A 20,565-nucleotide genomic window follows, 5' to 3' on the forward strand; every position below is an offset into this window, starting at 1 on the left:
GGGGAGGGGGCGTGGGTCGCGAGGGTGGTGCTGTCTGGCCGGGAGCCCAGTCCAGAAGGGACAGGCCGGTCCTGGGGCCAGCCCAAGTGGAAGCAGCAGCGGCAGCAACGGCAGCAACGGCAGCAACGGCAGCAACGGCCTCCTCCGCCCCACCCCCTCGTCCGCCCCACCCCCAGTACCACCAGAGCCAGGCTGGGGCCCAACAAGCGGTTGCGGTGACACACACAGGGCAGCGGCCGTGCCGTCTCCCGGGGCTTCCCCTAGTCTGGCCAGAAAGGCCTACCCCAGCGCTCCCCGACTCAAGGGGTAGCCTCTGCATCGGCGCAGCTCGCTTTCTGGGCCACCTTCTGCAACATGGCTCCAGAGTCTTCAGGGCAATGACGACGACGCAGGTCCCCGGCTCCGCCTCCCACTGCCACACGTGCTTCGCAGCCGGGCATCAACGGACCGGCATGCAGAGTCTGCAGAAAGGGCCGGGCAGCGGGCCCAGCCCCCTTTGCCCCGGTGCACCCACAGTCAGGTGCCCGCCCGGACGGTGCCCGAAAGGAGGCTCAGGCTCTTGAACACCAGGGCCACCCGTAGCGGAGACCCAGGCTCTCCCAATAGCCCAAGTACCTGTGAAAGAAGGTCCGGGGCCCGGTGAGCCTTGCCTGCTCCTGGGGGTCCTCACACGTTCCCCGCCCCCACCCCACCGCCGGTCCCTGGTCCCTCAGCTTCAGCCCTCCTCCCTCACCCATCTCGCCCCGACCCTCCCCTCTCTCCTCTCCCACGACCTCTACCCCCCCCTCCGCGCCCCCCCGCCCCGCGCCCACAGACCCCAGCTACCCCCTATTCCCCCAGCAACTTCCCAAGGCAGCCAGTTGGCTCACACCAAGTCAGGGTCTGGAAAGGTGTGTGCGCTCCGTGTTTGGCGGGGTGGGGTGGTCCGGGTGGGCTGCGGCGTTGGTAGTGGCGCTAGAGGCCTCTGTCGCTACTCGCTCACCTCCTTGCTGGGCGATGCCACCCCCCAACCCCACCCCCTTAACCACCAAAGCCCCCACCCCCTGCACCACCTCGGTATCCACCCCGGAGTCTTGGGCGAGAGCCGGGCGCCAACTGCCACCTCCGCAGAGCATGGGATTCGTCAAGGGTCGACTGGCCTGCTTGCCGTGTGGGGTGCCTACCCGGAGGGGAGCCAGTGGGTCACCCTGGCCCGAGGCCGGGGAGCCGGGCTTCGGCTGGCCTACTCCTGACTCTAGGTGGGCCGGGTTGGCGTGTCGGGGCGGCAGGAGGTCCTTGAGGGCTGAGCGGGCCCCCGGCCAGGGGAATCCATCGCCACTGTCGCCATTCCCAGCGTGGGCGCTGTCGGGATACGGTGGGGCCCGTGCACAGACACTGGTTGGGCAACGGACCTCCAACCCAGGCCCAGGGCCCCTGAGATCGGGGGCCCCCGCGTTACCCTCCCTTGGCGCCACCCCGGCCGTCGCAACTTGGGAGCCAGGCCCTTCCCGTTCGAGGCGGCGCATCCCGCCTTGGCGGTCTTCTGTGGCTCCCACCTGCGGCTCTGAGGGTGCTCAGGCCTTTACTTTGTGGCCAGGAGGGAATCCCTAGAGTGGGTGGCCGACCTCGGAGAGTGGAGGCTGGGGTTTCGCGTGGCAGGGCCGGACTGGACGGCGGAGTGGCGGGGTTTGCGGCCGCGAGGGTAGCGCGGGGGGCTGGGGGGGGGGCGAACTGTCTGCCAGCAGCCGGCTTGCGGGGCCGGGCAGGGGAGAGTGTCCGGGAAGACCCTCTGGACTGGAGGCGGATCCGGGTGAGGCTCCCATCAGAGGAGTGGAGCGCGGGCCCGCGGGCCCACCCGAGTGGGGCGGCGGCGGCGGCCGCTCGGCGCCTTCCCGCACCCACCGGCCGCCCTAGTTCCTTCGAGTGGGCGCCCGGGGCGGCCCGAAGCTGAGGGCCTGGACCCGTGGCATCGGAGCACGTCCTTCTGGGCCCGTGCGGGGATGTCTTGCAGAGATGACATCCCTTTCCCGAACGCTGGGCTCCGAGATCAAAGAACGGGGCCCCTCGGGTGCGGGTCCTTTCTCCCCTTACGTGTAGGCGCGGCCCCCAGCCCTTAGCCCTTGGGCGTGAGTCTCCCACGTGAGCAGGGTTTGTGTCCCTCAGAAAGGATTGGTAGGAGTGACAGGTGGGAAAGGACCGGAAGGACCCTCCAGGCCTGGAGCCCGGTGGTGGTGGTGGTGATGGTGGTGGTGTGTGTTGAAGGGGGGAGGCATTTGTTGCGAGGGGGCCGGGGTGTTGCTTTCCACGGGTGGGACGGAATATCCACTGCTGTCCTGGCAAGAATGAGGTGGTGAGCTTCTCAGGCCAGACTCCTGGGGAGAGGCAGCCCCTGCGGTTTGCAGGGCAGAGAGCCGAAATGGTCCCTAAGGCTTGAAGCTGCACTGAGAGCAGGGAGAGAGGTCCGCCTGGATGACAGGTGCACCCTTCTGCCCTTGGGCAATCAGAGGGCAGTAGAGACAGACGTCCTTCATTCACCTGCACAGGTGAGTGGAGCGTGTAGTCCACGTCCCGAGGACCGAAAGGGTGACATCCAGCCGGGATCTCTCTTCTTTCCGGGGGACGCCGAGTGTGTGTGTGAGTGTGAGTGTGTGTGCACGCGCGCGCCCGTGAGGTCATGGGAAGGAGTGCGAGCGTGCGTTTTGCGAGACCCCAAGGGTGTTTCCGCGCGTCTTTGTGGTGTGTGTGAGAGAGGAGATGTGAGTGTGTGTGTGCGCGAGCGCGCGCGCGCGCTTGCGTGCGTGTTTGCGGTACTTCTGGCTTCTCCAGTGCCCCAGGCACGGGAGAGCCTGGTGGTCAGGGTGCCGTGGATGTGACCGTGAGGTGTGCACCGTGGCCTCTGGGCCGATTGACGGGAAAGGAGGAGCTGCAGTGTTTGCGTTGGCCTGGAGTACCCGTGGCCTGGGAATGGCCCGGGTCCTGGAGCGCCCCTCCCGCGGGAGCTGTCCAGAGTCGGAGGAGGCCGCGGTGAAGGGCCCGGTGCCCGGGACCCCTCCGTCCCCCGGGCGCGGGAGGGGGACCTCACTGTTGACCCCTCGGCGGGTGCCCGCGGGCCGCGCCGCCGCCGCTGTCCTTTGTTCCTGGGCGCTCGAAGGCCTCGGGGTGAGGCTGGCCTCTCGGGGAGTCCTGACTGAGGCTGGGGCAGGGACCGGCGGGGCGTGGCTGGGGTTCTGGGCCCGGCACCAGGAGAGCGTGTCTCCCGCGCGGGCCAAGATGGAGCCCCGGATGGGTTCGAGGCCACTGCCGGGAGCCTCGGAGACCCTGGCTGGGGCTCGCTGAGCCTCGCCCTTGGGTTTGGCATGCCAGGCCGGTCAAGGGGAGCTAGAGAGGAGCGAGGCGCTCCCCGCTCCCCGTAACCTCACGAGCTCCGCCCACGAGAGCCAGAGGAGGAGAAACATGGGGGCCGCCATGTTGGAGCCAGGGTGGACAGGGCTTGGCCTTTTTTCTTTGGCAAAGGGCGGAGGGAGAGGCCCAGGAGGAAGGGCGGCTTGGCATACGTGGTGCTCTACTGCCATCAAGCGGAACTCGTTGGGGATCCCGTGAGCCCGCAAAGCGGCGTCCCCGGGAGGCGCAGGCGTGATGGGAGCGGGGGTGCGGGGGTCTGTCTCCTGCGCCCCCCGACAAAGGCCCACGCATGCGTAGTGCCCCGCCCCCACCGCCGCGGCAACCTGGGAGACTCCAGGGACGGCTGGCGGGGCCGAGCGCGGGGTCCGGATGCCCTGCGGGTCGGGCACGGGGATGCCAAGTCGGCCGCCATGTTTGGGCGGAGTGGAGCGGGAGAAGCCTACCCCGCAGGGCAAGGAAATCCCGTGCGGGGGCGGGGGGGGAGGGCTGCGGGCCGGGGGCACTGGGCCTGTGGCGGCCTGGCCCTTCCCCTAGGAGCAAGAGCAGCATGGGCTTTTCCGAGTGCGGGGTCCGGATGCCCTGCGGGTCGGGCACGGGGATGCCAAGGCTCGACCCTTGGCGGCCGCCATGTTTGTGGAATTCATTGGAGATCTGGTGTATATTCCTGTTGCTTTCTTAAGTGGATAGCACTGAAATGTGGGAGGATTTTCTGGTCGTTCCAGTTTGTTTTAGAGGTAGGTGTTTTTTCTTACCCTCAGTTTTCTTGAGGTTTATATCTCTTGTGTGCCACCCCGTCATCCTCTTGAATGCTAGGGGCACAAAGGAAGCGTTCTCATTATGTTCTGTTTTGGGGAAGGATGGTTTCGGCATCTTGGTAAATGACATTTTTTTTTCAGTCATTAAATATTTCATGTTTAGTGTGGTTGATGGAAATTGGCCATTTTTAAGCTTGCTATTTCTTTTTTATAAGAAGCACTTAACTGTGTATGGTATTTGTCTTGCTATCAATTTTCTGTTTCAGTCCATTTTCATAACCATCCTCCAATGTCGTTTTGTAGTAGTTTTATGTACTACAAGCTCTGATCATAAACAACATTCAAAAGTATTTGTATATTGTACTAGATATATAAAAATATTAAAGTATATTTATATATATTTTTTCATTTAGGCCATTTTCATTGAGGGTGGATTGATTTTCATTCTTACGTTGCATGTTTTATGAAGACACTGCAGATATTATAGAATACACATGTGCATTTGCAGAGAAACCGAGTTCATTATTTCTTCGTTTTACAAGCTAAAAAATTGTATTTTGGGAATATCATTTGTAGGATAATCAAATTGGGTAAATGTAGTGTTGCTTTTCCAAAACTGCATTGTGTTTTTGAAGAATGGTGTTTTTCCACCAGTGACTTAACAATCGCTTTATATTATGCCATGTTTATAGTGTGTTTGTTTCAGAAGAAGGTTTTCCCTTTAAATTGCTAAGTATGCTTTACTATGTTGTGTTCACTTTTCACACTTGGTGGCAGCAGATAGGTTATTAGTTGTTGATGGACACCATCTTCAGTGAATAGTCCACATCGACTTGGCAGTTTGCTCCCATCCCAAAAATAATAGAATCATTTCTGAGCACCAACTCTCACACATCACTTGGATGGAAAAAAATGTGTCAATGTCATACATTCAAATGGTACATGATCTTACTCTGGATTCTTAATCATCTTCAAAACTACTTCACGTCATAAGCTGTTTGCACCTGAGTTTGTGCAAGAGCTGAACCTTGAGGTCAGAAAGCAATGTAAGTTTCCTGGAACTCAAGTTGGGGTGTCCACTTCACCCATCACATTCTTCTGTTTTGTATATAAACTAAAGCAATGCAGCTCAGTTCAGGGCACAGTCTACCAGCAAGCATCAGGATATTCTGGTGAACCATGTCCAGGATCTCTCCCCAGAGTCACATCCATTCTTCAATAACACAGACTAGTACTTGTCACAGTTTCATAGCTCACCCATCTTCCGCCTTCATGGCCTCCAGACTAAGTCTTCAATCTCTGTTCTTGCTTATTGCCCCAAGTCCAGGCTGCTTGGGCATCCTACAGTGGTTTCTATTATACTGTTTGTTTCCTGAAAATTCATGAGGCTCATATCTTGACTGTGTAAACATGCTATTAAAGCTTTACTATAGAAAATGGTATTTTTATTGTATATTTTAGGTGAAGTATCAATATTCTCATTATCTGTGAATAAAGACAGAAACGGATTAAAGTACTGTAATCTTGTCATCTAGAAATAAGTATCATTATTGCGTTTTTCTCCTTTCTGGACTTTCTTTTCAGAAGTCTTTTTAGTTCACCTTGAAGAATTTTTTTTATTATTTCCACCATTTTTTATAATTTTGTAGTCTACATTGAGAATTTTATTTTCATAATATAAAACTTAGTATATAACCAGTTTTTATTGTACTACTAGTTTTCAATATGTTCTTAATGTTCCAGTATAGATATTAAGAATCTGTCCATGTTGCACAAGTTAAGTCTATATCCTTCATACAACACAATCCTGTTTTCTCTCCCTTCAACCATAGCCACCTGTCATTCTGCTTTGTTTTTCCATGAAGTTAGCCACATTATTTTGCCACATGTATGTGGAATCACCAAGATTTTTTTTTTTTTCAAGAACAGCATTGATCATGTGTATTAGGTAGTAAGTATCTCATTTTGGTTTTGATTTATTCTTCTCTGAAGTTTAGTGATGTTAAGCATCTTTTATATTCTAGTTTGTGATTTGTATGTCATCTTGAGAGAAATGTCCCTTGAAAATTTTAGACATTAGTTCATCAGGTTGTTTTTTGCTTCTTTGATGTAGGAGTTCTTTATATATTTTGGGTATTAATACCTTATCAAGTATTTGTTTTGCATGTATTTTCTGCCATTCCATGTGTTGTCTTTTCACTCTTGAGTTCCTCGACTTAAAACAGTTTTTAGTTTGTAGTCTCATTTGTCTATTTTTGCATTTTTGCCTGTCGTTTTTATGTCATATCCAAGAAATCACTGCCAAATCCAAATGTCAATAAAATATTAATCACGTTTTCTTCTAGCTGTTTTATAATTTTGCTTTTTATATTTAGGGCTTTAACATAATTTCCATTAATTTTTATATCCAGTGTAGTATAACTGTCCAACTTTTTTCTTTTATATGTGGATATACAGTTGGCCAAACACTACTTGTTGAAGAGACTGTGTTTCACCCTTGGGAGGTATTCGTATTGTTGTTGAAAATTATTCGCTCATATACATCATGTTGTGCGTCTGGCTCTGGTTTTCTTCATTGTTCTATATATATCTGTCTTCATGGCAGTTCCATGGTGTTTTGATTATTGTGTAACAATTTTCTAGCAAATTTTGAAATCAGGGTCTGTGAATCCTCCACCTTTGTTCTTTTTCAAGATTGTTTTGAGTCTTCGGTGGTCCTTTGAAATTCCTTTATGAATTTTAGGATGATTTCTATTTCTGCAAAAACACATCATGGTATTTTAATGGGGATTGCACTGAATCTGAAGATAGCCTTGGGTACTGCTGACATCTTATCTCACAGTATGTCTTTCCATACATTTGTGTATTCTTTACTGTTTTTCATCAGTATTTTGTAGTTTTAAGTATTCAACTTTTTTACCTCTTTGGTTAGGTTTATTCATTTTTATGGTATTATAAATAGAAATCTCTTCATAGTTTCCTTTATAGAGTCTTCCTTTAGCTTAAAATTTAATTTCTTTAGCAAGCTTCTTTGTTTCATTAGTTGATAAAGGGCATCCTCATTTCAGATCCTCCTATTTCACAGATCTGTAAAAAGATGAAAACATAAACCACTATTATTGTTATCACTTGCAGAAGGACCCAGAGAATTCTAGGATTTTCATGTATTGTTGCTACACATGGGAAAGAAGCTATAATTATTTTTGTTCAAAAATTCATTTCTGCGTTATGTTCTCTTAGGCAACCACTTTTTTAATACAATACTACATTTAAAAGTCATAATTAAAATTCCCTGTTTGTGTACCAAAAAAATATCCCAATATGGAGATCTGCCTGAAAGAACTTCCTCGAAATCCTATTGTCCAGTAGTAAACATAATGCATAGTCCGATCATTTAACCTTTTTTTTAACCATGTGTAAATGACTAAGAGGACATAGATATCTGAATATACATGCAAGAAAGAAATATATGTGCATAGAGTAGACTTTTGTCCTTTATTTGTATAAATGTAATGACATAACCTACACTTTCTTCAGATTTGCTCAGGGCTTGAAACAAACATGAACTTTCTCATACATAACCAAATAAATACAGCATGGATTTATACTGAAGGGAGGCAGAATATGGAACCTCCAAATGTGCTACTTTGGTATAAAGACTATTGAGTTGAAGGCAATTAAGCAGAAGCCTATACAAGCAAAGCTCCCAGCCGTCTCCCCATTTGCCTAAAAGTAGGGCATAAATTTTAAAAAGATGTCCTCTCCTCTCTCTCTACAGGGGAGGAGAAAGTTATTCCCTGGAGAAAACATTAATCCCTTAGCCTAGAGAGGGCACTAGAGAAATCTACATAATGGATTTTACCAGCTAACCCTTATCTACCATTAGTTTCTGATATATTTGCCTTCTCATAATTTATTGCCCTGGAGACTCAAGGTCTTTTTCTGTTATCATGTAATTACTCTAAAAGTTTGTTCCTCTGCTAAAATACTATGTAAACTCAAGTTGTAACCAAGCCTTTGTGTTGTTCACCTCTGGGGACTCCAGGGTGTCATAGGGAGGATACAAAGGTTAATAAACCTGTTTGTTTACTCTTGTTCATCTGTCTTTTGTTATAGTGGCCTCAACAAGAACTTAGACTTGTAAAAAGAAAATTATTTTTGCTTCCTTATAGTGGGCAAATAATGTCTGTCATGGAAAAATAAAGTGGGAAAATTAATACTGACAATTTACAAAACTATTTACAACTGAAAGAAGTTTAAGCAAGTAGTGTCAAAAAACAGCATAAGTTTGTATCATTCATAAGCCTGATGTTATGATGGCCTTAGTTTCTCCCTTCCCAGAGGAGAGAACCATGTTTCCAAGAACAGTCACTTCTTGGGGCCCCTGGGTGGCTCAGTTGGTTAACGTCTGCCTTCATCTCAGGTCATGATCTTAGGGTCCTGGGATCGAGCCCTGTATCAGGTTCCCTGCTTCTCCCTCTCCCTCTGCCTGCCCCTCCTCCCACTCATGCATGTGCTTTTTCAAATAAAATTGAAAAAAAAATCTTCAAAAAACCAAACAGGCACTTCTTAAATCACATTACCTCGTGCACTTGACCTTGGTGTCATGAGTTTGAGCCCACTGTTGGGGTAAAGTTTACTTAAAAAAAAAAAAAAAAAAGATCTTAAGCTTTTGTGCAATAAAGGAAACTAACAAAACAACAAGGCAACATGCTGAATGGAAGAAGATATTTTCAAGTGATATATCTGATAAAGGGCTGATATCTAAAATATATAAAGAACTTATACAACACCAAAAACCCAAATAATCTGATTAGCAATGGGCACAAGACCTGAATAGACATTTGTCCAAAGACATACAAATGGCCAACAGACAAATGAAAAGTTGAACATCACTCATCAGCAGGGAAATGCAAATCAAAGCTACAGTGGAATATCACCATTCACCTGCAAGAATGGCTACAATCGAAAACACAATAAATGACAAGTGCTGTCAAGGATATGGAGAAAAAGGAACCCTGCTTCTCTGTTGGTGGGAAGATCAGCACAGGCCCCTGCCCACACTATGTCTCCTGACCAAAGAGTTCTATAGGGGTTCAGTTCTGGTGGGGGTGGTGGCTGGCCTCATTTCACAAGCAGACCAGAGCACAGCTAGTTAAAACTTGACACATTTAGGACAGGGACCAGACGCTGCCACCAGCAGGCAAGGAAAGCATCTGTAGATGACTGGCCTGAAGAACAGAGCAGCAAGAACACAACAGCAGAACACATGCAGAACACACTGGAAACATTATTACCTGGAGCACCAGGACCTGGGAAAGACATGACCTCTTCTTCTTACACATGACTGGCTTTTCTAACACAAAGAAGGATGCAGAGACTTAGGGAGAAAAAAAAAAGGAAAAAAAAAGAGGAATTTATCCCAAATGAAAGAACAAGATAAGGCCACAGGCAGAGATCTGAGCAAAACAGAAGTAACATGCCTGATGGAGAATTTAAAGCAATGATCATAAGGATGCTCACTGAACTTGAGAAAAGAATGGAAGACATCATTGAGACCATTACCATAGAGACCAAAGAGTTAAGAATCAATCAATTACAGATGAGTTCAATCAATGAGATTAGAAACAGGCTTGATGCAATGAACAGCAGGCTGAAAGAAGCAGAGGAACAAATTAATGACCCAGAAGACAACGTAATGGAAAGCAGTGAAGCTGAACAAAAGCGGGGAAAAGCATTATGCAAAATAAGACTAGACTTAGGGAACTCAGTGATTCCATCAAACGTAAAAACAGTTGTATTGTAGGAGTACTAGAAGAGAGAGAAAAGAAGGCAGAAAATTTGAAGAAATAATAGCTGAAAACATCCCTAACCTGGGGAAGGAAACAGACATCCAGATCCAGGAGGCACAGAGAACTCCCAACAAAATCAACAAAAGAAGGCCCACAGTAAGACATACTGTAATTAAATTCACAAAATATAATGATAAAGGAAGAAAACATTTTTTTTTAAGATTTTATTTATTTATTTGACAGAGATCACAAGCAGGCAGAGAGGCAGGCAGAGAGAGAGACAGGGAGGCAGGCTCCCTGCTGAGCAGAGAGCCCAAAGCAGGGCTCGATCCCAGGAGCCTGGGATCATTACCTGAGCTGAAGGCAGAGGCTTTAACCCACTTTAACCCACTGAGCCCCCCAAAATCTTTTTTTTTTTTTAAGATTATTTATTTATTTATTTATTTGACAGAGAAAGATCGCAAGTAGGCAGAGAGGCAGGCAGAGAGAGAGAGAGGAGGAAACAGGCTCCCTGCTGAGCAGAGAGCCCAATGCGAGACTCAATCCCAGGACCCTGAGATCATGACCTGAGCCGAAGGCAGCGGCTTAACCCACTGAGCCACCCAGGTGCCCAAAATCTTTTTTTAATAAAGAAAAAAATCTTAAAAGTAGGAAGGCAAAATAAGTCAGTAACTTACAAGGGAAAATCCATGAAGCTAGGAGATTTTTCAAACAAACTTTGCAAGCCAACAAGCAGTGCCATGATGTATTCAAAGTGCTGAATGGGAAAAATCTGCAGCTAAGAATACTACATCAGCAAGGTTATCACTGAGAATAAAAGGACAGATAAGGAGTTTCCCAGACGCAACAAAAATTAAAGGAGTTCATGATCACTAAACTAGTCCTGCAAGAAACAGTAAAGAGGACTCTGAGTGGAAAGGAGACCAAATGTGACAGTATAAATGTAGGAAATACTAAAGAAGTAAAAATGAATATTTCTTTTTTTAAAGGAATATTTCTTTTTTTAAAAAAAATATATTTATTTATTTGACAGAGAGACATCACAAGTAGACAGAGAGGCAGGCAGAGAGAGCGAGAGAGAGGAGGAAGCAGGCTCCCTGCTGAGCAGACAGTCCGATGCGGGACTCGATCCCAGGACCCTGAGGCTCAGCAGATTAACCCACTGAGCCACCCAGGCACCCACTTTAGTTTAAAAGAAAAAGGAATGCACACACTGTGTGAACCCCAGGGCAGCACAACTGGCCTGTTGTCCACCTCTAATGTCACTGAGTGTCCTCACAACATCACTCATCATCAGGGAAATGTAAATCAAAATCACAGTAAGATATTACTCCTCACCAGCCAGAATGGCGAGTATCAAAAAGACAAGAAATAACCAGTGTTGGTGAGGATATAGAGAAAAGGGCACCCTTGTGTACTGTTGGTGGAAACGCGATGTCATGCAGCCACTATGGAAAACAGTATGGTGGGTCTTCAAAACATTAAAAACACAAACACCCACATGACTCAACCATTCCACTTCTGGGTATTTACCCACAGAAAATGAAAACACTACTTCAAAAAGATGTTCAGTGCCACATTATTTACAACAGTCAACATCTGGAAGCAATCTCAGCATGCACTGATAGAGGAGGGAGTAAATAAGATGTGGGCTATTACTATTTAAAAAAAAAAAAAAATGAAATGTTACCATACACAACAACATGGATGGGTATGCAAAGTGAATAAGTCCGACAAAGACAAAAACTGTATCACTTCATTTCCATGTAGAATCTTGAACTAAAAAATGTAAATAGACTCATAGTGAACAAACTAGTGGTTCCCAGAAGGGAGAGCTTGCAGGGCACAGGCCAAATAGTGATGGGGAAATAAGAGATACTAACTTCCAGTTATGAAATAAGTCACAAGGATGACATGTGCTGCATAGGGAATATATAGTACATAAAGTTGTAGTAAGTTTGTATGGTGACAGATGATAACTACACTTAACCTGGTGAGCATTTCATAACGTATATAATTGTTGTTTCCCTTGTCCTTCACTTTAGCTAATCATGGCTATTTCACTCGTGCAAAGCTCCAAGTTCATGTTTGTTTCCCCTTTCCCTATTCCATGGCCAGACACACTTAGTGAGTATTCATTGTGTGAAGTAATGGAGGTCCATGGAGATTAAGTGGCTTTGTCAAGGTGAACCAGGGTGCCACAAGGATGGACTCACACACAGGGCTCCTGGGCTGCATATCCATTACTCTTTAGGGGAGGATGAATACCTTTTTACTGTATCCTTAATTCTCCACTGGGACTCTAGTAACAAAAGACAGATGAACAAGAGAAAAGAAATCCGATTTATTTAATAATTTAAATGACTTGGGTGTTGTCATGAGAAAATGAGAACCTTAAGAGTGATTGAAGCACAGTGTTTTTATGCTATGTCTGATGAAAAGCAGAAAGTCACAGAAAGTTATCATAGGACACAGTATAATTAAGTGTAGTAAAATGGGGGAAACAGCAATTCCTGTTCATATTCATGTTCCTTTCTGTGTCCCTTCTAATTCAGAGAGAAGGATGCTCCTTTCCTCCTTTGCTCCTTTCCTCCTATGGAGGGCACCTCTCATATAAGGGTTTCAGCAAAAGGTCAGAAAGTCCTTTGTGCATATGCAAATTCCTTCAGCTTAAGAAATTCAGGGGGCACCTGGATGGCTCAGGCTCAGTGGGTTAAAGCCTCTGCCTTCGGCTCAGGTCATGATCCCAGGGTCCAGGGATCAAGCCCCGCATCAGGCTCCCTGCTGAGCAGGGAGCCTGCTTCCTCCTCTCTCTCTGCCTGCCTCTATGCCTACTTGTGATCTGTCTGTCAAATAAATAAAATCTTTATAAAAAAAAAAAAAAGAAATTCAGTATACCAAGGGTAGTGTGTCTTGAAACACTAATAAATTTAAGTTTATAAACACCAATAAATATAAGAAAAGATGCTCAATATTTTTAGTCATTAGGGAAATAGAAGTTAAAAGTACATGGAGATACTACTTCATTTCTACTAGGATGCCTATAATAAAATTAAATAGACATGTTTTCACGTGACATTAGGGAAAAACTAATATTTGTAAGATGCAGTGATGGTATTTTTTTTTTTTAATATTTTGTTTATTTGATGGAGAGAGAGACAGCAAGAGAGAGAACACAAGCAGGGTAAGTGGGAGAGGGAGAAGCAGGCTTCCCACTGAGCAGCGAGCCTGACCGGGGCTCGATCCCAGGACCCTGGGATCATGACCTGAGCCAAAGGTAGATGCTTAATGACTGAGCCATCCAGGTGCCCCCAAACATGGTATTTTTTAAAGCGTTTTGTGTTAGAATGTTTGATACATTATATTATATGGAGTATATATAATTTAGCACCTATGGGTGATATCAATATGCTTTGAAATAATACAGTAAAAACCACCAAAAACAGAAAAATGAGGATTATTTTTGAAGCTGCTTTCTTGGTGAAGATATTCAGAATATGCACCCCAAAATATGCCTGTTCAGCATATAGATTATTTTGAGCTAAGAACAATCAGAAACTATAAGGCACAAGAGAAACTCTACCTCTTCTAAAAGAAATTTACATTTTAAAAGGGAATTTCCATTAATAAAAATATCTGTGCTAAGAGCATTGCTCCTAGAGAATTCTGAAACTCCCCTTCCTCTCTGTACATAATTAAAATTGTTCTACTCTTCTTATTCTTTTTTTTTTTTTAAGATTTTATTTATTTGACAGAGATCACAAGTAGGCAGAGAGAGAGAGAGAGAGAGAGAGAGAGAAGCAGGCTCCCTGCTGAGCAGAGAGCCTGATGCGGGCCTCGATCCCAGGACCCTGGGATCATGACCCGAGCTGAAGGCAGAGGCTTTAACCCACTGAGCCACCCAGGCGCCCTACTCTTCTTATTCTTTTTTTTTTTTTTTTTAATTTTTTTTTAAGATTTTTTTATTTATTTGACAGAGAGAGATCACAAGTAGGCAGAGAGGCAGGCAGAGAGAGAGGGGGGAGGAAGCAGGCTCCCTGCTGAGCAGAGAGCCCGATGCGGGACTCGATCCCAGGACCCTGGGATCATGACCTGAGCCGAAGGCAGAGGCTTTAACCCACTGAGCCACCCAGGTGCCCCTACTCTTCTTATTCTTAATCCAATTTGAGTTTTAAGCCAGCCACAGAAAATACAAGGGTAGAAGAAAGTGTTTTTACAGTGGGTAAAGGGAATTTTTGTTATGTACTGTTTGCTTTAAATATCCATATTAATGAGTAAACAATAATTACAAGAACAACTATGCCAACACAAACTGATAAAATCAAGCCAGTATCTGCTGACCTGCAAAATTTCTGCTGAAAGATCAGATGATAGCTTTATGGAAGTTCCTTGGCCTGTAGCTAGTTGTATTCTCTTGCTGCTTTTAAGATTCTTTATCTTTAAATTTTCACATTTTAATTATTATATCGTGTTGAGTACCACTTTGGATTCATCATAATAGGGGCCTCTGTGCTTCCTGCACCTGTTTCTGTCCCAGGTTAAGGAAGTTTTAAGCTATTATTTCTTCAAATACATTTCATGCTCTTTTCTCTTTTTTTTTTCTGGAACCCCTACCAATAAATGTGAATGTTAATATACATGATGTCCAGAGGTCTCTTTAAAAAGAAAAAATAAACTATCCTTACTTTAGAAAAGAAATTTAGGGGCACCTGGGTGGCTCAGTGGGTTAAAGCCTCTGCCTTCAGCTCAGGTCATGATCTCAGGGTCCTGGGATCAAGCCCCGCATCCGGCTCTCTGCTCTGCAGGGAGCCTGCTTCCTCCTGCCTCTCTGCCTACTTGTGATCTCTGTCTGTCAAATAAATAAATAAATAAAATCTTTAAAAAAATTAAAAATAAAAAACAAATTTACTGTTCAACTTCGGTAATTTCCACTACAGTAGCTTCCAGATTCCTGAGTTGTTCTGCCTCCTCTAATCTGCTGTTAATCTTCTCTGTTGAAGTTCTGAGTTCATCCATTCTTCTCTCACTTCCAGCATCTTTATGATCATTATTTTGAAGTCATTATCAGATAGATTGCTTATCTCCACTTTGTTTAGTTCTTTTTCTGAGGTTTTGTCTTGTTCTTTCATTTAGGACATGTTCCTCTGTGCCCTTTTTTGCCTGACTCTCTCTTGTGTTTGTTTTTTGTTTAAGTAATCTCTACCTCCAGTGTGGGGCTCAAATTCACAACCCTGAGATCAAGTCACATGTTCCACTGACTGAGCCAGCCAGGGGCCCCTCTCCTGTTTGTTTTTGTGTATTAGGCAGATTGACTATGTCTCCTGGCTTCAAGGAATGGTCTTATGTAGAAAGCATCCTGTGGGAGCCAAAAGCACAATCTTCCCTGTGCACCAGAACCAGATGTCCCAGCAGTGTCCCACGTGGGCTGAATGCACCTATTTGCTGTGGCCATAACTGCTAGGCGTGTCCTGGGCCATGAGGCCCATCTATGCCAGTCATGGACACACTGGTGGTGAGTGCTGCCCCCCACGGTCCCGGGATCAGAGGTGTTTTGGAAGGCTGTCAGTCCCAGCCAAGGCTGCCCACCAGATGCGTCAGAGTGGCAGCTGCGTGGAGGGGGCTCTCCCAGCCATGGTTACTGATGAGTTTGATGGGGCAGGGTGTGCAGTTCCAACAAGGGAGATGGAGAGTGGTGCCCACCCAATTCGGGCCAGCTAGGCAGGGAGGCAAAAACAATGGCACCCACCAATGCTCCCATTCTTGGTGAAAGTACCTTCAGATCCCTGTCCCTTCCACAAATACCCTCAAATTTGTCAGTAAATCTCCTTCACATGTGGCCCAGGCACTTTTCAAAGTGCTGTCTCCCTGCTGGGTCTCAGAGCAAGTGAGTTTGTGCATGGGCCTCACTTTTAAAAAGCAGTCACATCTTCCCACCGCCCCGTGGCGCACCCAGAGTGAAGTCCCACCCCTGGAGTTAAGCACAGTTGATTTCAAGGACAAGTATTATGGGGCCTCATCTTTTTGTATCAGGTCCCCAGGGTGTGTGTGTGGGGGAGTGCCTGATGTGGACCTTGAAACCCTTGCTCTTCAGGGAGGACATGTGTGCGAGGGATTTCCCTCTCAGCCCCTCCCACCCTTCCTGACGTGGCTGCTTCTTTGTATCTTTAGCTGTGATTAGTTCTGCTCCTGCTCAGATGGTTCTCTGAGGGACATGCTCTGTATGTAGTTGTAGCCTTATGTGTCCATGGGAAGAGGCAAGTGCTGGATCGTCTTACGCTGACATCTTTTTTTTTTTTTTTTAAGATTTTATTTATTTATCTGAGAGAGAGGCAGTGAGAGAGAGCATGAGCAAGGAGAAGGTCAGAGGGAGAAGCAGACTCCCCATGGAGCCGGGAGCCCGAGGCGGGACTCGATCCCGGGACTCCAGGATCATGACCCGAGTGGAAGGCAGTCATCCCACCAACTGAGCCATCCAGGCGTCCCTTACGCTGACATCTTGCTCAAGATTCCCAACCAAAATGGATAAAGAATCATGGTTTGACTACTTATTTGAGGACTATGAGAGAAAATACAAAAACCAAGAGTTGGTGACGGTTAAGTTTATAAGGGCTGTAATTGCTTCTCTTTAATTCTGACTGGAGACAGGTGATATTGTTTAACACACTGAGGAAATATTCAAAATCTTAATTGAAGTGAATGGAATCTATTTTGAATGGGCTTTTATTGGAGAATGCAATTATGTGGTAGGAGATCCTGAAAGGTGCCCACTACGCAATTAAGAGGGTCAAATCTGCAATGGCAGGAACTTTATGGCTGATGGCCAAAAGCTGAATCAGTTGCTGATCTAATGTGTGCCAGATGCTATTTTTAAGAAGGGAAACGCAGGCATGAAAGAGGGAAAAAAAAAACTGTCTCTGCTCACATGGGTCTCATGTTCTAGTGGGGGAGCATGAAAAGATAAGATCACTGAGACTCATGTCTATATGATGAATAGTGATCCAGCCTATGCACCAAGCTGAGGCGGGGGTGTTAAGACTTGGGGAGGCCATGGGAATTTGCACCTTCATGTAGATGGGACAGCAAAGGCCTCATTGAGAAGGTGACATAAGAGGTGAAGGGGGTAGGGGGAGAGCCCTGGGGAGAGCTGGGGATGAAAGCTGCAACAGGAGGGAATATCCTGTAGCTCTTACTCTGTTAGATCTTTTCGCCCCTGACCAATCATCGTGTTCCCTCCAGTTTCGATGCAGCAGGGGCTGTGTCGTATTTTGGCAGCACGCAAGCGGACAGGTTTAGGGCCAGGATTACCTGGATGGTTTATGTAATCAAGATATGGTTCAAGACCTTTGCCACTTTGAATAAACTGAAGCTCTAGCCCTGCGTACTAAGCATATATGCTTCTATAAATTGGGTCTTTCTTGAAAATGCGTATAAATTGTTCCTTGCTTAGCATCTCATGTGACTCAATTCAGTTTATCTTATTTTTTTTAAGCTTTTATTTCTTTGTCAGAGAGAAAGTGCACAAGCAGGGGGAGCGGGAGGCAGAGGGAGAAGCAGGCTCCCCACTGAGCAGGGAGCCTGACGTGGGACTCGATCTCAGGACCCTGGGATCATGACCTGAGCCAAGGGAGATGCTTAACCGACTAAGCCACTCAGGTGTCCCTCAGTCCAGTTTTATATAGACTGTTCACAGCTACTAGTGTGACAGTGCTGTACAAAATCCAAACTGTCCCCTCCTAGTGCCAGGATATTCATCCTTCACTGGAATCATTAAATAGAGAGTGGGGAACATTTCTGTATCCATGGATATGGGGCTAACAGGATATTTATTTCATTAACCTCAGGGATAAGCAGAGGGGCTGATCAGTATCTTTGGCCACTGAATCCCAGCAAACTACAGTGTGAAGTCATGAAATGGTCACAGTGGATGACAGCACAAAGAGCTTGCAGGGTATAAAGCCCAGACCATCTCTAGGTCCAGGCTTATTTCTCCCACGGGTGTGTGGTGGCTGGAAGGGTTTTTGTTACAGGACTAGTAAAAGACTGGTGTTATTTTCCTCTTTTTCATGCAGAATCTTTACTTGGAGAAGTTGATTTGCATCCGCAGCAAGGAAAATCAAAAATCCTTTCTTTCCTTTTCAGGTCACAGTTTTAGAAGAAAACCAAAGAGTGTGATCTACAGTGCGAGCTGTGGACCCCAGAGTTCAAGGTTAGACCAGGAGCAGACGCTGCCCTCACACTTCTGATAGCTAAGTAAGTTGGCTCAGTTGTACTTCAATGCTGTGCTGTCCTTCTGCACATATGCTCCTTTGTCAAAGTCGGCCTTTCACTGACCTTCCTTTGTTCATATCTGGTTATCACCATGTCCATGTACGTTCAGTCCCTCTAATGGTTCGTTATGATGATCTTGAAAGATCAAGAGCCTGGGAGAATGGAACTATTAACCCATCTGGTAAATTCCAAACTCAGCCCAGAAGAGGCCGTGATTCGACCAGAGCTGATTTCATGCACCTGATAGGCGTGGAACGTAAATTGTACCTTGTGTTTTATTCCCTTGATATTTACAAGCATGACTTTCTGAAAAATGCTTTAATCCAGTTTATCCTGATGCCATGGACGTCTTGGAGGAATCAGGTGTGCATCAGACTTCAGTTAATATAGCTTGGTTTTTAGTGCCCAAGGTTGGGTAAAGAGAGGCAGTGTTCTTTCAGTAACTTGAGGCCTTCTAAAGGTGTCAGAGTAGCCTGATCATACTTGCATTAACCCTAGAAGTAGGAAAGATTTGAGGTGATCCTGTTGTAAGGACCTTTTTAGCCAGCGCAACTCCATCTTGGTTAAAAAGCCATTTTGTTGTTTGTGCAGTACAACTTAAACTGACCCTGCCCCCCCGCCCCTGAAACTTACTTAGAAGCAAGTCTGGGAAACCAGTAAAATATGGTCAGCCAGTTCCTAAAAACAGAGCCCAGAATACAAGGCCAGGTGAGTGAGTTCCTAATAACAGAGCCCAGAAGACAAGGACGAGTCAGGCCAGGTGGAGACATCCAATCAGTAAAAAGCACACATACTATCTCCCTAACCACCAAAAGAATGTAAACCCCACCTCTGGGGCGCCAAACTTGAGCACCAATTCTGACCAGAGTGATAGGTTAGTTCAAACAGCTACTATAGGGTAAATTGTAATTCAACTGGCCACCTGCATGTGGCCTAACATGACTATGCAATGTTATAATCTCATTGGCCACCTATGTGTGGCCAGGCTTTTGCTCTATAAAAGTTAGTCTGTGCGGCTGGGAGGGGTCGCTCTCTTCAGAGACGGCCCTGGCCGATCAGTCTGACTTCTAATGCTTGGCATAGAATAAAGCTTTGCATAACTTTAACTTTGTTTCAGTCTCGTTCCCCTGGCCAATCAGTCTGACTTCTAATACTTGGCATAAAATAAAGCTTTAAATAACTTTCACTTTGTCTCAGTCTCGTTTTGTTTAATAACAGACCTAACACTGTTTGTCTCCCTGGACTGCTGAGGAAAAGAGCTTCTGTCATCATCTATGGGATCAAAAGGATGAAGCTGACTTCCCCTGTGAAATGTAGTCTGCTGGAGCATGAACTCGCTTGTCATTTCTTTCTAAGACGAAAGCTACCCTTGTGAATGCCAATTCTATGTTCTTCTTTTGGTCTGTGACACAGGGCAGGCTCACAGTAATAGCGAGAGAGGAGTAGCTTATGATGATGATATATTCTGTGATTTTAACAGTAATACACATGTAGGTGATTTAGAATGTTATACAAGTTTTTAAAAGATTGATTTGTTTGAGAGAGTGAGTCAGCAAGAGAGCACAAGGAGGGGGAAGGGGCAGGGGGAGAAGCAGACTCCCCGCTGAGCAGGGAGCCCGATGCAGGGCTCCATCCCAGGACCCCGGGATCACAACCTCAGCCAAAGGCAGACGCTTAATCCACTGAGTCGCCCAGGTCCCCCTCGTTCTACAAGTCTGATGAAGGAGTCCTAAGAGACTGTTTTCTAATGGTGGTACAGGTTTGTCACCTCCTACGGACCATACCCTGGGCAGTCTCTCCTGCTGACATGGTGAGCGGTTAGGGTTCCACAGACACCGGCTTCATGTACCGTGTGTCAGTTCCTAAGCTCTGTGAACCTGCAGCTGGAGCAGGGACAGAGGAGAGCATGTGGGGAGTGGGGGAGACAGGACCCAACTCCCCCCCCCCGTGAGCTCCTCAACCTGCCAGCTCTGATTTCGAACAAATCTCTTCTTCAGGTTTTAATCTTCAACTAATATGTGGGGCAGTTAAATGAAGAATTCTTAAAAATGCGTGGTCATGGACCTTTCCAGGACACTGATGTATATTGTGGAAATTAATTTTTAAAAGTGGATATGTGCAAAACTTAGCAGATACCACAGGAAGTATAAAGAAAACTCTGGATTTCTTTTAGAAATATTTTTATTGTATAATTAAAATGTAGTGTTGTATTAACTTCAGGTGCACAATATAATGATTCAACAATTTTATACATTACTCTGTGCTCAGCATGATGAAGTACAGTTTACCATGTGTTACCAAACATTATTTAACTCTTAGTGACTACATTCCCTATGCTATACTTTCATTTCCGTGACTTATTTCCCCTT

General features: G+C 46.1%; 2 long non-coding RNA genes across 6 annotated transcripts in view; one reads left to right on the forward strand and one right to left on the reverse strand.

The window, feature by feature from the left end:
• Window positions 1–20,565, forward strand: part of LOC131821193 (uncharacterized) — a 139,348-nt gene that overhangs the window by 103,612 nt on the left and 15,171 nt on the right. Inside the window, exons 1-2 of one of the 2 annotated variants that reach the window (XR_009349860.1) lie at window positions 3,957–4,115; window positions 18,068–18,178. This is a non-coding gene — a long non-coding RNA (uncharacterized LOC131821193). Of the gene's footprint in view, window positions 1–3,956; window positions 4,116–18,067; window positions 18,179–20,565 lie in introns of those variants that run through there. The other variant, XR_009349861.1, reaches the window with a different exon arrangement.
• Window positions 5,821–20,565, reverse strand: part of LOC131821191 (uncharacterized) — a 192,892-nt gene continuing 178,147 nt past the window's right edge. For all 4 annotated transcript variants that reach the window (XR_009349858.1, XR_009349859.1, XR_009349855.1 and 1 more), the window contains one exon: window positions 5,821–7,223. This is a non-coding gene — a long non-coding RNA (uncharacterized LOC131821191). The remainder of the gene's footprint in view (window positions 7,224–20,565) is intronic.

This window comes from Mustela lutreola, chromosome X (genome assembly GCF_030435805.1).
Source record: "Mustela lutreola isolate mMusLut2 chromosome X, mMusLut2.pri, whole genome shotgun sequence".
Classification (NCBI taxonomy): Eukaryota; Metazoa; Chordata; class Mammalia; order Carnivora; family Mustelidae; genus Mustela; species Mustela lutreola.